The sequence below is a fragment of the Condylostylus longicornis genome, unplaced genomic scaffold (assembly GCF_029603195.1).
Source record: "Condylostylus longicornis isolate FDR11 unplaced genomic scaffold, ASM2960319v2 ptg000004l, whole genome shotgun sequence".
NCBI lineage: Eukaryota > Metazoa > Arthropoda > Insecta > Diptera > Dolichopodidae > Condylostylus > Condylostylus longicornis.
In genome coordinates this window covers 8093384-8111932 of record NW_026577973.1, presented here as the reverse complement: position 1 = coordinate 8111932, position 18549 = coordinate 8093384, and positions in this window count along the sequence as shown.

Here is an 18549-nt window from a genome sequence, read left to right as displayed (position 1 = left end):
TTGTTGAAAACGCTTTATTTAATAAGAAAAATATTTAATACGTCTAACTAAATGTAATTTTTTATGTAAGGATTATAGTACATATGAAATATACACATATGTATGTTTCCAAGAATCAAAACCACTTTAAGACGTTCCCTGTCCCAATACAAAAATGCAAAATTTAGAAAATATTTTTTCGTATGTCCCGGCCTTTTTCTTTACTTTATTATCGTACCAGCAGGTCCAGTGCACAAACACTGTACAGTTCCGTTACGTCCAGTCTAATAATTTGCTTTAGAAGTTTCATATACCCTCTGACGCACATATAGTTCAGAAACGTATCAGTGCTTATCCAGCGTACGTTTCCTAAACTATATGTGGATCAGCGGACAGGGAACGTGTTAAAGGTTTACAGTAATAGATTAAAAAACTACAATTGTTTCATTCTCATTATTTGTTTCGTTATAAACTCTTGCGATCTTATCTCAAATTCGTCAAAAAATGATTTGAAAAAAATTTTAGTTTTTGGATTTCACTGTATTTTGCAAAATATTCTTCTACCTTGTTTAATAAAATTATGATAGTGGAAGTATTTTTGTTCATTTTCTGTTGTTATACTATATAATACTTATGTATTTACATATAATTTAATATTGCAAAATACAAACAGGTTAAAATGTTGAAATTCGCCATATTACTGTATATCGACGATCATTACTGTATCTCGATGTCCACTTTTTTTTTGTTTAATTTAAGTTCTATATCAAATTTTTCTTTTCCAAAATACGAGTATATTGTAAAAAGAAAGAATAAAATTTCTCAAATTCTAAAGGTCAAGTACTTTAAAAAATTAATGGAAAGTTGCAGTCGTTTAACTAACATACTCAATTTACTTTGTTTACACAAAAATTTAGTTTATCAATGACGTTAACTTATTTTAATCTAAAAGATTTCAAGTTTATTTTAAAACAAATAATTTTATTTTTAATTTCAAAAGATTATTGCTGTTATCTTCATCAATATCAATCGTTTGGATTTGAACAAAAAATGATAAAAAATTACCAAAAGAAACGATAATAGAATAAAATTGACCGTGCCAACTTTGTGATGCCGTATGGAATCGTACCACTAACCTTAGTGTTTTTAAATAGTGGTTTTGTGTTATTAGTTCGTTACATAATTTGCTAAAACATGCTTCAATAATAATTGTTGAAGTAATAAAAATGACATTGTCGCACATAGTGTCCAACATATGGTCAGATAAATCTTGAAGTTGCATGGCATTTTCATAACATTTTTTTTTTTAAAAACAATTGCACCTACTTATTACCAAATTTTGTCGAAAAAAATTTTTGGTGCCACATTCTAAATAATTTCGAAGATATTGCAAAATAACTTTTCAAGTTGTATAGCAAAACAAAAATTAATATTAGGTACTATGTGTACTTGAGCAAAATTTTCAGAACTGCAATTTAAGTAGCCTCTGAAATATAGACAGAATATTTTAAGTCAGTCATCCAAATTGCCAATCAAAATAATTAAAGAAGCTTCTGGCATTTACAATGACAATTTATTTGAAAAAAATTTGATGAATTTAGCTTACATTGTCTTTTAATTATCTTTTAGACAAACGGTAAATATTATACAGGGGAAAATTGCTGAATCGTTCCAAAATTCAACGATGAGTAAGAATACATATACATACATGTTTGCATCTCAGCCCTTGTTAATTGCAACAATCTAGCGACAAATTCATAATAACTTATAAACATATGTACGTTGGTACGGTTATAAAAATTTTTCGATATTCATAGAAATGTTTATGGACCTAAGGGCAATCTAATAATAACGTAGAATTGTTTTCATAACGTAGATAATTTAAATAACTAAAAAAAGAGATAATTTTTTTTATAAAAGTAAAAATATTGTCATCTTTGAGTTTAGGTATTCCACTTAAAAAGTACGTCACTGGTTTGATTCCAGTTTAAGGAAAACATTTTTTTTAATGTTTCACATACGTTACATTAAATACATTATGTACAGTTATTTTAATATTATGAAAAGAAAAAGAAATCATGTAAAAATTTTCAAAAAATCACAAAAGAAGTTTTTTTTACATGAAAATTTAGGCCGGTAATGGACAATGCTTTTTAAGTGTTCGTAAAAATTTTGCGATAGGAAGTATACACATTCAAACTTTTGCTGCTTTAAAATCTTTTTGGTATAGTAGTTATTTGATTTTCAATCTAAAGGTACCTGGCCATAACTGATGGCTTCTTTTAATAATATTCTAAATATTAGATTATTCTTTTAATCAGAAAAATTATTTGCATCAATGAAGTAAAATATTCAAGATTTCTTCTTTGTTCGAACGAGTTAAGAAAAAAAATATTAGTAAGTATTTTTCAGATTACTTATTACCACGCGTGCAACATCACTTTACTAGATTTTCATAAATGAGTATAATCGTTAAATTCTACACTATTTTTTCTATGATTAAATTTAAATTTGTGCATTTGATATAATAAAGACTCAAAATACAAAATGTATGTAGATAATTGCGTTGATTTTTTTATAAGATACTTCCATAATTAAATGCAAATATTTATATCATAAGCATACTTGAAGATAAAAACTTAAGGTTACATCATTGATAATGAACCTTTGATAACTAAATATTAAAGGGCACTAAAAATCTGTAGATACGAGATAAATCTAAAAAACTTTAGAGGTTTGTAAACACATTCGCTAAATGTTGAAATACGAATACATATACATACATGTAAGTACGAACATCTTGTGTATGTAAATATTATTCAGATTACGGTATGAAGATAAATAAATAATTGTTTAATTTACATCTAAGAGTAGTATACTACGTAGCCTTTATACTTAATATTTTTGATAATCTTTGCTTTCATTGATAAATATTTATTGTAAACACAAGCGCAGACATAATACGTTATAATATACGTATAAGACAAGCGAGCACTTTTAAGTGAGTTGTTCGTTTTTAAACCAGAAAGTTTTTAAAATTCACTACGAATTTAAAAATCGATTAAAATCTTAATCTATTGTAAATAATCGTAAAAATTTATTCAATTTGCTTGCTAAAATTGTTTTAATTTAAATAAATTACAAATAAGCACTTAAAGCTTAGAGTTTGTCATTTTTTCTATAAATTATATTTTTCGAAATAAAAAATATTGTATACATTTGAATAAAGTATGAGACAAAGAGTAGCCAACGAGTTAAAAGTTTTTAAATTTTAATTTATTTACCTTTTTTTGTTAAAACGTTGTTCTCAAATTTGCGTTTTAAAATACTAAAACATATAGTAAATGATACGATCAATACACACACCCACACATGTTTGCACAAGAAAAACCTAATAATATTATGTTTAGGTAGTATATTATGAAATACGAGAAAAGAGCAGACTTATCACTCTGAAGCCTGAATCAGCAATAGAATGAACAAAAAATATTTTATTTGAATTTTTTATTAAAATATTTTCGTAAAACAAACAAATCTGGAAATTTTACTAAAATCTTCTCAAACATTTATTATGATATTTTGACAAAATAATGGCGAAATTTCGATATTTTAAAGAAAAATTATCATGTAAAATACTATACAATTTAAGTAATTAAGTAAACTGTGAAATTAGCGTAAAAATCTGATCTGGTCATATTACCGACCTGACAGTTCCCGATGCTTAACATATTTTAAAAGTTGATCAATAATTAGTAACATAGTCAGAAAAACACATGTATATAAAATTTCATAAAAATTCTAATTCTAAAAAAACTTCTCCCTAATATGCAGAAGTGTATTTTACCGAAAATAATTTATGAAATATAAAAATGTTAATTATACTTATGGGGAATCCCCTCAATTGGAATAGCGAAATTTAATTCATGTCTTATGACTAAGACAATTTTTACTTTTACTCAAAGCTTTTTTGTTTCGAGTTTGCTTATTTCAATCGTACACAATGTGAATATTATCTTTCCATGAAATTTTCCTCCTCAATGAAATGACAATATGTATAGAGAACTTCAGCTTTACCTACACACACAGCATGAATTTAAATAGAAAAAAATTCAAACAATCAATAAAAAATAAATAAAATTTATTTTCATAGCTTTATACATAATTAATATACATACATATTTACATATATACGGGTGAATAATTAAAATTATTTATACAAATGTCTATAGTAAAATGATTGTAGATTGTAGATTTTTATAACGGGGGCAACAGTGCACCGCGACCACGTATGAGGATCTATTGTGCGCCCCCATCCGAGTGCGGTGCAACACACGCTGGAGACCCACCCTCCTGATGAACTGAAGCAATTTGTGAGGACCAGAAGACCGTAACTTCGACACCGTTAGAGAAAAGCCTCCCAGCACCTCCCCCTCTTACGAGCAAGAGCATTACACTCCCCCAGGAGGTGCACCGAGGTCTCTCCATACTCCCCACAGAATCTGCAAGTATCCTCATTTTCCAGGCCCAGCCAACTGAGGTGTCCCCTAAGCCTGCAGTGACCAGTCAAAATTCCGGTGAGGACTCTCACCTGGTTCTTGCCCATCCCTATAATTTTCTTAAATCGCTTCTGGTCATAATCTCCCAGGAGCTGCTTGGCTTGCCGCAGCCCCAGAAGACTTCTCCAGCGCTCCCTACCGCCTTCTTTCTGATTCTTTCCTTAATTCCCAACGAATAGTATGTGGTCCGATTCCGCAGAAGGACTCCGGCCCAAGAAGAGGTGTATTTGACCCCCTCCTTGCAAGCGCATCAGCGGCCTCATTTCCTTCCACGCCCAAATGACCCGGCACCCAACACAGTGTGACCCAGTTGCATCTGCCTAACTCATTGAGCTTCTCAAGACAGCCCCATACTGCCGCGGAGAATACTGAAAACGAGTTCAGCGCTCCGATCGCAACCCGGCTATTCCACATAATCATTATCATTATCTCCTGTCCCCATAGTAAAATGATACTTATTACTCGTATTGAATTCATTCATATAATTAGGGTAAGAGGATCTTTCAGCAATATTTTTATTTACAGTTTGAATGTAGAGAAAATGCATTTTAATAAATATGAAGAAGCAACCAATGATATTTTCATGAAATATCTTGTTTACTTAGAAGATTTCCCTATAACATTATACGAGAATTTTTAGTTTTGAATTTAATCACTGAACATATTGAATATATTATATCCAAGCAAAAAAAAACTCATATATTTTACATATTAAAAAATCTGATGTGGTCAGCACATAACCGACCGCATTGTGTATTGTCTAGTTAAATGAAAGTGTTACAGAATATTATAAAAATGTCTGTTAAATACTACTTTCCAATTTTTAGGCCATTAGTAAGCTTATAGTTAACATACTTAGAAAAATGTAAATTTGGCTCTTAGTAGAGTTTCGCTTTGTGCTACCCGAATTCCCTGAAATGCTCGCTAGTTAGTTTCGGTAACAACCAGAACTCAAATGTCAAATTTCAAGAAATTCCATCAATTTGTTTTGTGGATATGGTGAAAAATGTAAAATCGGCCCGCAAATCAGTTCTCGAGCCCTGATCTTTCCAAAAAAGTTATATGTTCATTGGTTTAATATGAGGAATTCATATATTAAATTTCAATTAAATCGGTTGATTATTTCTCTTTATATACACAAAAATGTATATTTGGCCCGTAGTAAACGCCCAGTTGCTGATGCCTGATTTCTTCCAAAAGTTAGGAATTTTTGCGTATGATCGAGCAAAGCTTATATATGAAATTTCAAGTAAATCGGTTGAATACTTTCTTCAAAATGGTGAAAAATGTAAATTCGGCCCGCAAATCCGTTTTCGAGCCCTGATCTTTCCAAAAAATTTATATGTTCATGGTTTTAATACGAGGAGTTCATATATTAAATTTCAATTAAATCGGTTGAATATTTTCTTCAAAATGTTCAAAAATGTAAAACAGGCCCGCTAAAAAGTGCAGTTCCCGAGGCCTGATATATACCAAAAGTTGATCGATCCGTGCCATGGTGGAAACAAACTTACATATAAAATTTCATCAAAATCGGTTCAGCCGAACTTGAGATACACGCGTGCACACACAGACCGACAGACCGACAGACCGACAGGTTGCTAAAAATAGTTTATTTACACTTCCCTACTATGGAGAAGTACGTTCCCACCGAAAACTCGATATGCAAAATTTGTTGCCATCACATAACCTATCTATTGTTTATACAATACGGTCGGTAAAAACATAAAACACGCCCCCATAAAGTGCCATATAAATTTTCCCATGTTATTACATTTTGGCTAAAAACGAAAGTAATTGTTTTTCGTAATATACTAACCCTGGTATAACTCTTTCTACCTAAAATATAACAAACAATTTTACTATTGTTTGTCGATTACAAGTTTACAATTTAAATAATATATTGCCACTTGTTACTATAAGTAATAGATGTAAAAACAATGCATAAATTTGCATTATTTTTAGTTTGACGTAATAGAACAAACACATGTTGTTATACATTTTTTTTTTTCAAATTCCTCATTAGATTCATCAAATTTAACTTAAACGCTAAAACACATTGACTTCGAGGAAATTTCGAAAAAAAAACACTATTGATTATTTATTTTTTGCATTCTTGTTATTCACAAGAATCAACACAATTTATTTTATTGCTTTTTTATTCGATTCACTTGCTAGTTAGTATGGCACACACGACAACCATATAATACATAAATTGTGTGTTAAAATAAAATATGATTATAAAAATAAATAATATGGGAAATTGAAAACCGATTAACAGTATAGACTTGGAATACTAAAATATGAATTAATTAAAACAAGTAAAAACGTTTCAGTCGGTATGAACCGATTGAATTATACCCTGCACCTTTCATACTATTTTGAGTATAGCAATTACTCAAACCTGTGAAACCTTTCTATAGAAACTTCAGGGATATGCCTGACCTATAACTGAACACACAACTACCAAGTTTCATGAATCTGACTTTATTTTTTTTCCAAATATTTAAAATTAGCTTTTGGAGTTGTATGGCAGGTACCCGAACCTGCCAAGCAATTCCTCTAAAACTTCGCTAATATATCTGATCTATAATTGGACACACAACTGCCAAGTTTCATGAATCTAACTTTATTACTTTTCCAAATATTTAAAATAAGCTTTTGGCCTTGTATGGGAGCCACTCGAACCTGTCAAGCAATTCCACCAAAACTTCAGAAATATGTTTGACCTATAATTGGACACACAACTGCCAAGTTTTATGAATCTGTCTTTATTATTTTTCCAAATATTTAAAATTAGATTTTGGAGTTGTATGGCAGGTATCCGAACCTGCCAAGCAATTCCAATAAGACTCCGCAAATATATCTGATCTATAATTGGACACACAACTGCCAAGTTTCATGAATTTGTATTTATTATTTTTCCAAATATTTAAAATTAGCTCTTGGAGTTGTATGGCAGGTACCCGAACCTGTCAAGCAATTCCACTAAAATTTTGCAGGTATATCTGATCTATAATTGGACACACAACTGCCAAGTTTCATGAATCTAACTTCTTTATTTTTTCAAATATTTAAAGTAAGCTTTTGGACTTGTATGGGAGCTACTCGAACCTGTCAAGCAATTCCACCAAAACTTCAGAAATATCTTTGACCTATAATTGGACACACAACTGCCAAGTTTTATGAATCTGTCTTTATTATTTTTCCAAATATCTAAAATTAGCTTTTGGAGTAGTATGGCAGGTACCCGAAACTGTCAAGCAATTCCACTAAAACTTCGCAAGTATATCTGATCTATAATTGGACACACAACTGCCAAGTTTCATGAATCTAACTTCTTTATTTTTTTAAATATTTAAAGTAAGCTTTTGGACTTGTATCGGAGCTACTCGAACCTGTCATGCAATTCTACAAAAACTTCAGAAATATCTTTGACCTATAATTGGACACACAACTGCCAAGTTTCATGAATCTGACTTTATTATTTTTCCAAATATTTAAATTAAGCTTTTGGTATTGTATGGGAGCCACTCGAACCTGCCAAGCAATTCCACTAAAACTTCAGAAATATATTTGACCTATAATTGGACACATGACTGCCAAGTTTCATGAATCTGACTTTATTATTTTTCCGAATATAAAAAATTTGCTCTTGGGGTTGTATGGCAGCCACCCGAACCGGTGCAGCTATCCCATTATAATTTTTAGAGCATGTGTAGAATTTAATTGGACACATGTATACAAAATTTTAAATTTATAACTTTATTAGTTTTCGAAATATTTAAAATAAACTCTTTGAGTTGTATGGCAGCTACCCGAACCCGTTGTCCGAATTAGTCCAATAACAATAGGGTTCGTCCTTGGCACAAAAGAAGCAACTTGTGAAAGTTTGGTGTCGATTGCATTATTCGTTTTTGAGTTATCGTGCGATCGGACAGACGGACGGACGGACGGACGGACATGTCTAAATCAACGCAGAATTTTACGCTGAGCAAGAATATATATATATGTCCATACCGCAGGTGACTCCTTCAAGTAGTTACAAACTCCATACCAAAGTTAATATACCCTTCACGAAGTGCAGGGTATAAAAATTAAATTTGCATAGTCAACAAATATTAGAAATTCAGAACAAAGTACCAGAAATTTCAGTTCGTATCGTTACATTTGAACAATTAAAATACTAAAATTAAGTATTTTTAATGAAATTTGAACAATTGTAGAAAATTACTTTTTTTTATATTGTTTATGTAAACCCTTTTTTCTTAGTGTATTGAATTTGATTGTATCTAGTAGCACCGTTTTATAATTTTAATATAGGGAAATTGAGGGAGAAGGGAGGGGGGTTATAACTCCTTTTGCCCCAGCCATTTTAAGATTGTATCGAGTAGAATAATTTGAAAAAGCAAATCGGAAAATATTTTGTGCTTCTTATAAACGCCATATATAAAATATTTTTGGTTATAAATAATCGAATATTCGAAATGAAATTTAAGTAATAATATTATAATGTATATGTAGAAATGAACATTATCATATGCATCCTATGCAAATTAAATTAAAAATTTATCATTATTGCATTTTCATTATTAAAACAAAAAATGTATGCATCCACGTTCATACTACTAAAAATATAAACTTATGAATTTTATTTAAATTTTAATTATTCTCGTACATTATTATATACATATACATATAGGTGTACATAACGTTATATGAATTAAGTGTCTACAATTGGATTTTTAAATAAAAAATCAAATTTATAATTTATAATTTGAATAATATTTAATTATATGTATATACTTATACAAATTTAATTATTACCCAATAAAATATTATTCACTAATTAATATTCTAAATGAAAACAATTAAAATTAGCTACACATAAATATATTAATTTATTTGTTGTTTTAGAATGGAAGTGCGTAATAGGTATACATGTATTCATATATTCATATTTTATACAAGTGTTTTCGAGCAGATGTTCCTATATAATAGATAATTATATGTTGGGATAGTAATAACAAAATTCAATTGGTAAAATAAAGTATACTATGTTTCCAATTAAAAGTTAAGTATGTCACCTTATTTATTTGCTACAATTACATAGTCACTCCAAAATTATGAAGTTTTATGTCAGATTTTTGAGAAAATTTATTTTTGGACAAGAAATTATTCAATATTCAATACTCGTATAACATATTAATAGAGCAATTTCAAAACCAAATAGTGAAAATTTTCGTCATAAACAAAAATGAACTTAGTATATGCATACACCCATTGCTTCATAATTTCTTTACACCCGTGCGAAAGTATGTTCGAATTTTGTCTTACTGTTTTTAACATTAAGAAATAGTGTTCTGAGATACAGTGCATATACCCAAGTGTATATGTTTTCGATCAGAATAAATTCTGAGTCGATTTAACCATATCTGCCATCCGTACGTCCGGCCGTTCTAACAATAACTCGAAAACCAATTGAGCTAAATTCACCAGTTTTTGTAAATTATTTACTATAATAAATGCCACAATCCTATTTAAATTGGATATGGTCGAGGTACCAGAATTTCGTATTTCTTTTTTCATATGTTCCTATCATACAACCTTATAAAATTGTCATAAGTAACGTTTTGAAATGAATATTGTTTTTTGAAAAATTTTAATTCATTCAAAATATTCAATTAAATACTTTATTTTTTTTTTAAGAATTACAAACTTCCATGTCTGACATGGGACAATAAAAAAATCGGATGAAATAAATAATAAATTTACTTTAATCATATTTTTTGTTCGCCTGAAAATATGCAAATTTTCAATAAATAAAATTTTGTACTTTGAATACCTCAGTAATTATGACTTTATTTTTAAATAACAACTGTAATTTTAACTACAATTTCCTTGCATATAAGTCTATATATAAACGTAAATAAATAAATACTATGTATTTTTAAGCATCAATTCGTTTATTTGTTGATATTTCATAAAAGACTGAGTACAACCGGTTCGCAATTAAAAATTTCTCAAATTTATTTTTTGTTTGGGCTTATTTTTGTTATACACCTGTTATACTGAGTAAAAGTAATTAAAGAAATATTTAAGCGTATTACTTATTAAAATCAATACACAATTATAGCATTTGACCAGATTAAATTTTACCATTATGTAATTTAAAAAAGTATTTATATGTGACCGTAAAATTTTTTATTTTTTCATAGCTTTAAATTAATTATTTATATTATTTATACTTGAATTGTAATTCTATGTTGTAACACATAATATTGTCATGCTTATATTATGTGTTATTAATACTAAATACATTACGAAATTTATCCTATAACATCTAATAATATGCTATAATTTCCCGAAATATAATATCTATATTATGCTTTATATATAAATACATACAAATTATATTATGTCTCGGCATATAGTATACACATAATATGTATACTATGCACGGTAACTTATAAATGAACAAAACATATTAATTTGCGGTTAAACTAGCGACAAATTATTTAATTTATAAATTTCAGTAAATATCTTCTTTCTCATTCCATAAAAACTTTTTAGAAGAGGATTTAATTACGCAATATGATCGCCCTTATTCTATGTTTACTTTGTATACTTTATTTTACATGATTATTACAGGGTTATTGTATTTTATTAAATAACATATATGTAGCTGTATAATATACCGCCACAATATCTGGTAGGTCATTTACGGTGAGTTTAACATTCTTAATATTCTATGAAATTTCATGTGACATCTTTATTTATGTATGTATATATATTATAATACAGAAAAACACAATATCCATTTTTATTTTAATCGAACACATAATATATATGTGCATGTATATATATATATTATATACATAGGTATTGTACATTGAATAATTATTTATGTTAATCAAGAAACATTAAATTTTGATTTTAATGACATTTTTAAATCAATTTTACGTTCAATAATTTAAAACTCATGTTGTATTGAAGCTTCATTTCGAAATATTCGTGGCTCCTGTTACTGGAAAATTACATACTTATCTATATGTATATCCTTTTTACATGAAAACTGTAATTTTTAAAAAAATTATTTCTACAATACTAAACAAAAAACCCTACAATTTAAGGAACACTAAGTCCCAAACTGAATTTAAATTATTTTAGAAGAAAACAAATGAAATAAATTTTAATTTTCTTAAAATTTTATACTTTTCACAATATACGAGTAGTTTTATACACCCAAGTTTCGGTGATGCATGGTCATTGAATGGTCATGTTACATAGTTTGTATGATTGCCAAAAAAAATGTACTAAAATAATTTAGGTTAAATGATTTGTTCTGTAACAATTAATCAAATTCAAAATATTGGAAAAAAAAATAATTAATTAGTTTTTCTTTCTTGGAATTAAATTTCATTATAATACTATTTTTGCTTTACACAATATTAATATTTACGGTAAATTAAATTACATAACCACCTACACTAGAATCTATGTCGATAAAATTTCAAATCAAAATAAAATTAAACCTTCTTTTTTATATACAAAAGAATTACAATTTCCAAAACCAATAATTATTATTTGTTTGCTATATGACCAATAAAAAATTAAAATGGGTTCAGATGGGTGATTTAGTTTGAATTAGATTTGATTTTTAATACTATTAATAGTACAATTTTCAAATCATTTACAGGGTGTTAATGCAGGCCAATAAATTCCGATTCTTTCGGAACCATGTGACATAGGGTAATCATTGGCGGCTGGCTTAACAGGCGATTGATTGCTATTTATTTTCGGTTTTTTCGGTCAATTTCATAGTTTTTAAGATAAAATAAGTCAAAGTAAGAATTTTTGTTTTTTTCTTTGAAAAACTCGAAATTTCTCGAAAATTTGTGTTTGTTTTTTGTATTTCTTTCAATGCGTTACAATGGGATCTAAAAGTTAACCCATATAACATTTACCTTATCTCTTATAGTTTTAGAAATAAAATTTCTCATACATTTAATTTAATTGATCAAAGAATCATCCCTGAAATAATTCACCATCTTATGCGAAACACCCTGTATAAAAGATTCTGGAGGAATTAAATGAACATTGTTGATTTCAGAAAATTTGGTTATTACAAGAAAATGCAAGAATCTATTTTCCACTAAATTCGGTTCATCTTAAATATTTTAGAAAATTTTAGATTGTGGCGGGTGGGGTTGTTATAATAATCCGCCAATAATACATTCCATATTCAATTACTGATGCAGCACTACTTTTACATATATTTTCATAATGATTAATTGCTTGCATATATACTTCAGGAAGCAGTTGTAGCATGAAAAGAATTTTTGCTGAAAATAATTTTCGAATTTTTTATTACTGGATGACTCATAACAAATTTTGCCAGTGTTTTAATTAATTAAATCTAATCAAAATTAGAATTTTATGCAATCATTATCAATACTAAATTTCGTTACTTGTATTTTTATACTTTTTATAATAAGTTCGAAAATAAATGGGTATACAAATATCTACGAGTATACATTAGAATCTAAAAGACAATAATCATTACGACAAAACAAATTTTTATACAAAAAGAAAAAATTATTTAATAAAAAAAATATTTGAATAATAAAATATAGAAATTTATTGCAAAAACTTTAATTAATTATTTTTAGTGAAAAAAATTCTTCAAAGTTTTTAGTGATTGAATAATTGACGGACAGTAAATTTGAAAATTGAATATTTCTGTATTTGTAAATTAATTTTCGTACAGTATACGTTATACGTCTGACACTATAAAGAGAGACCCCACCTTATTTTTTTAAGGGAATAAAATGTGAACAGGTAAAAAATATTTTTTTGCCTATATTATGTCCTGATTTCCTTGAAATTCAATATTTCAACTCTAATTTCTAACACTATCAGCCCATAAACTTTTGAGGAATATCAGGTCTTTGATGATTCATTTTCGCTATGGGGCTGATTTTACCTTTTTGACTATATTTAAAGATCTAATTAATAGGTTTTCTTGAACTTTAATATCTGGGTTTCACAATCAACAAAACTAACTAAACTGAACTTTGTCGTTTTTAAATCCTGAATTTGGAATACGTTTTTAACGGATTTGCAATAAGTGTTGCGAGGACATAAAACATTTTGGTTAAAGTGTGAAATATACTTTTCGACGGTTATTGAGAATCCTATGAGATTGTTTTATTATGTTTATGAAGTTATAGTTATTAAGGGCGAATATCATAGTTAGAAGTTAAATGCAGCTAATGTTAGGTTCAGTAAAAAGCAGTTTCATAAAAATGTTACTTCCTTCTTCCATCACGTATAAAATTGTATCCAAATAGTCGAATTTTTTTTTTATCCGTCAAAGATTAAGGAAAAATGTATCTATTTTCGTACAAACAATGTACTTACTATCCTAAAAAATTTTTTTAAAGCAAATGACAGTCAAAATTTACATCATTTTTAACTAAAATCATGATTTTTTTAAATAAGTTGAGACGAGGGCTTTTCGACCTTTTTATATTATATTGATTCTTTTAGTTCATTTGCAATTATTTTCTCTATAAGCTAGATTAATTTCTTAGTATAGATTCTAGAAGATCTAGTATGAAAGAGAGTAAATCAATATGATTATCTTAAAATAAAAACGAATTATAATAATTAAAAAATATAAAAAAAAAATTTCAAATTGCATATTTAATAAAATTTAAAATAAATATTTTTGTTAATATAATCTACATACATACCTATATACATTGAAATATATAATAATGTACAAACCATTAAGTTTAAGAACAATGCACATAGTTTATTATATAAAGTATTTTTTGTAATCATTCATTTGATATAATTTACAATAAATTTTCTATAATGGCGTGACCTATTTTTTAAGCATATATGAACAATATATAAATTCTACCTATATATTATAATAATTCTAATCCAAGTATTAATACTTGTTTTTATAAGTTTTATATCGTATATATTATAGTTTATTATAACTCTATTATACGTTAGTCCTTGTCAAAAATTATTAGAGCGAAACTGTATATGAAAATAAGTATATATTATTTTATTGTATTAGTGTACAGGGAAGAAATAAATTATATGTAAGTATGTGTAGCTAATATTGTTTGTATGTACAATATGTGTATGATTCTCAATTAAGTATTTCAATTCAAATTTCGTATACCTACATAAATAATACTTACATATTTTAAGGTACACATATTAGCAATATGCTAACATTTTCTCAATATATTTTTGAAATGTAAGAAATACATATACATATATATATATATGTATATATATATATATATATATATACGCAAAAAAAAAAATAATATCGCTGATATCAGATATAATAATCGTTATCAATTTAACTATCATATCTTACTTACCCTATAAAATATTTCTAAGCGTTATACATTAAAACAACATAACATTGCAAGCAATTTAGTTAAATTGTATCCGAATCAATAAATCATTCAAGCGTATGTTAAAAATGTACAAGGATAATAGATTGAACAAAAAACAAAAAAATTAACGGGTGAAGAAATGATGCATAAATGGGGGAAAGCGAGATAGAGAGAGAGAGAGAGAGAGAGAAAGGCCAATAATAATAAAAGAAAAGTAAAGTTTTTAGCAGAAAAAACAGTTCATCTAAAAACTCTTAAAAACAAAACAGAAAAATGGGAAAATCGCCCCTTAATTTTTCTTTTTTGCTTTTTCAGTTTCTGTTTCAGTTTTCTTTGTTCAATAAAAAAATTTTCTTTTAGATAACAAAAACGTTTTTTTTTTTTTTTATATTTTTTTTTGGGGAAAAAATGATAAATTCTTCTTCTTTTTTTTTTAACATTATAATTTACCGATTTATGGAATCGACCTTTTAAAATGATTTTTAAGCATAACTTAGAATTCAAACTGACGGAAATGCTTACATAGACAATTTTTCTTTTATGTTTTATTCCTTTTAATTTTCACAATATTTCTTATTCTGTACATTCATACATACATACATACATTGCATAAGGCGCAGTATAGCACAGTGTGTGCAAGTGTATTTAATAGAAGATATTTTTCAATAAAAATTCCCCTTCTTAAAAAACAATAGAATAAAAATAAGACGACACTTTGTTTAAACTGAACACTCTTTCCAATTCAAAAGTTTTAGTGAGATTTTCCAATATATTGTAGTTTTTGTATAAGTGTTATAGATGTCAAAATAATTTTTGTCATTCTAAAATGAAGATTTATTAGTGTAGAATTATTTGAAAGATTGTAACAGTTGCAATAATGTTGGCTATATGAAGAAAATTTTTTTAAATTTAATATGATTTTTAATTTTTAAACGCCAATTCTAGTTCTGGTTGCCTTGATCTTGGTGTTAGGGTTATGTAACAACAGTTTGGGTTGTAATTCATCTCTTACTTTATACTCATTTTATGCACCTAATTGATGATTTGTTTTTTTTTTCTTTAGTGAAATGTTAGTTTGTATTTGGATAATAGTAGATGTTTGGCCTAAGTCTTAGCAATTGATCTGATAGTAATAATGATAATAATTTTAATTTTTTTGGAAGCTTTTTCATTATGCAACAATAAAGATCTGGAGAAAATTTCTCAAATTTTGTAAATTTCGCATAATGTAAAATATTTTTATTAACTCAGAGATAATTACGTATAACCCTCTGGACAATATGTCACTTCTAACGTTCTTACGCTTAAATTTGTGTTGTTTAAATTAGGCAAATAAAATGGTGGATTTTTAATAAGAATGAGAAACAACTCAAAAGTTTTTATGATAAGTGTAAGCAATGGATGCTCAAAAAATACATGGATTATAGGAACGAAAACCGAACCCCAAAAAAACATAAAATTAAAATTTATTCTTAAATCTTTTTTTGTAGTTATTATTAAATTTTCCAGCGCTAATGGTTTAATAAATTTTATAAAACAGATACAGTTCGTGCGGTTCATTCAGTTTTAAAATTCGTGATTTTACTATTTTTCAAAAAAAAATTACTCTTTTGATTAAAACTAAAAGTTTGTAACAAATTTTGAAAGAAAATTAGATAAATTTACAGAAGTCTCAATGAATTATTAAATTTTAAAATTCCTATAGTAAAATTTTTTTGTTATCTTGTAGTTATCAGGGAACACCACATAAAATTCTATAACTTTCATATTCTGATATTTCTGTATTAAGTAAAAGTCTTTATTTTCCTTCATTTACTTTGTTATAATCTCAATGGATAAAATTGAAAAGTTTTCCTTTTCTTTTGTATTATGGATAAATTCTTATAATATCTTCAATTTATCTCTGTAACAACCGAATATTATGTAACTTGTAATGTGTGAAAAATATGCAAAAAGTTTTTATTTCGCATAGAACATTATATTTTATTACAGATATGTAGGAGTGAATTGTTATTTTTTTTCCATTCCAAAAAAATGAAAACATATTATGCAACTACACTAAAAAAAAATATTGCCTCCATCTTCCATTTTTTTGTTATTGAACAAAAAAAGAAAGAATTTCGTTTCACATTTTTATTATCTTTATGATTTTATTATTTAGTATTAAAAAATTCTTTTTCATTACTTTTATGGTTTTTTTTTCTTTTATATTAAACTATAATTTCATTTCTTAATCTACAAGTGCTAAAGTATCGTTAAAATTAGTTGGATAAAGTCGAATCCCTTTGGTTTTTTTTGAGTCTAAAAGATGCTTTTTGCGAAATGATAATTTTATTAAATATTTAAATTAATTTTTTTTAAATTTATTTCTGAATCAGTCTGGTAACTTTTTAATTTAATAGAAAATTAAAAAAAAATTAAGCGTTTATATGTAAACAAAAAAAAAATAATCAGCTAATATGGTCAGCACATAACCGACCGCAAGGTGTATTGTCTAGTTTGACGAAAGTATTGCATAAATATATGAAAAAGCACTTTAAAAACGGTACAATGGTAAGCTTTTAGTAAACATACCTAGAAAAATGTGATTTTGGTTCTTAGTAGACTTTACCTTTCTGCAACCCGAATTCCCCGAAAAACTCGTCAGTACCTTTCGGTATCAAACTGAACACAAGTATTAAATTTCAATAAATTCTGTCAGTTAGTTTATGATACAGGGTAATTCAGAAAGGTATACAACAATATATACCATTAGTTAGTGGGTCGAAAATGGTTAAAACTTTTGTTCCGGACTGGGTGCCAAAACTCAAGGGTTTCCGAGTACCAGGAATATTAATGAATTTTCACGAAAGTTTTACGTATTCAAGTTTTTATGATTATAACTGCCATTTTGAAAAAGATAGGAACTTCAAACGAACAGTTTCTGAAAGGCCTAGTGAAGGGCTTAAAATAAACATGCTAGTTGATTCTGTATTTTAGGTGCCTTCGGAATTATTACAAATAGTAATAAAATTGAAACGAAATTTTATACAAACTTTTAATTTGAAAAACAAAAATTGATTTTAAAAAATTTGAAATTTTCGAAAAGAAAAACTAGCATTTTGTATTACGAAAAACAAAAAAAAATCTAGTAATCAAAAATTTTTTTTCGAAACTTTTCTTGGTAAAAAAAATTGATAGTTTTTTAATTTTTGCCAGATTTTATAAGAAATGGTACCTATATGGTTTGAAATTTTTAAATGCATTTTTCTCGCATTGGGTGCAATTTAAAAATTTGAAAAAAATATTTTCGAAATCTAGGCTCCATTTGGAATCTGAAGTTGTTAAAATTATCCAGCTAGAGCGAATTTTTGCATGCCACACCAATTTTAACGTTTATTCTGATAGAAAAAAAATTTTTTAATAGAAAAATTTCATTTTTTTACACAAAATGGAGTTTGGTATTAACATTATGAAGCTAATTAATTAATAATTTAATGGGATTAATAAATTGGCATAAGGTTGAAATTCTCTAAAATCCCTGTATTTTAGAAACCATTGAGATTTCGCACCTAGTTCGGAACAAAATTTTCAAAATTTTAAAA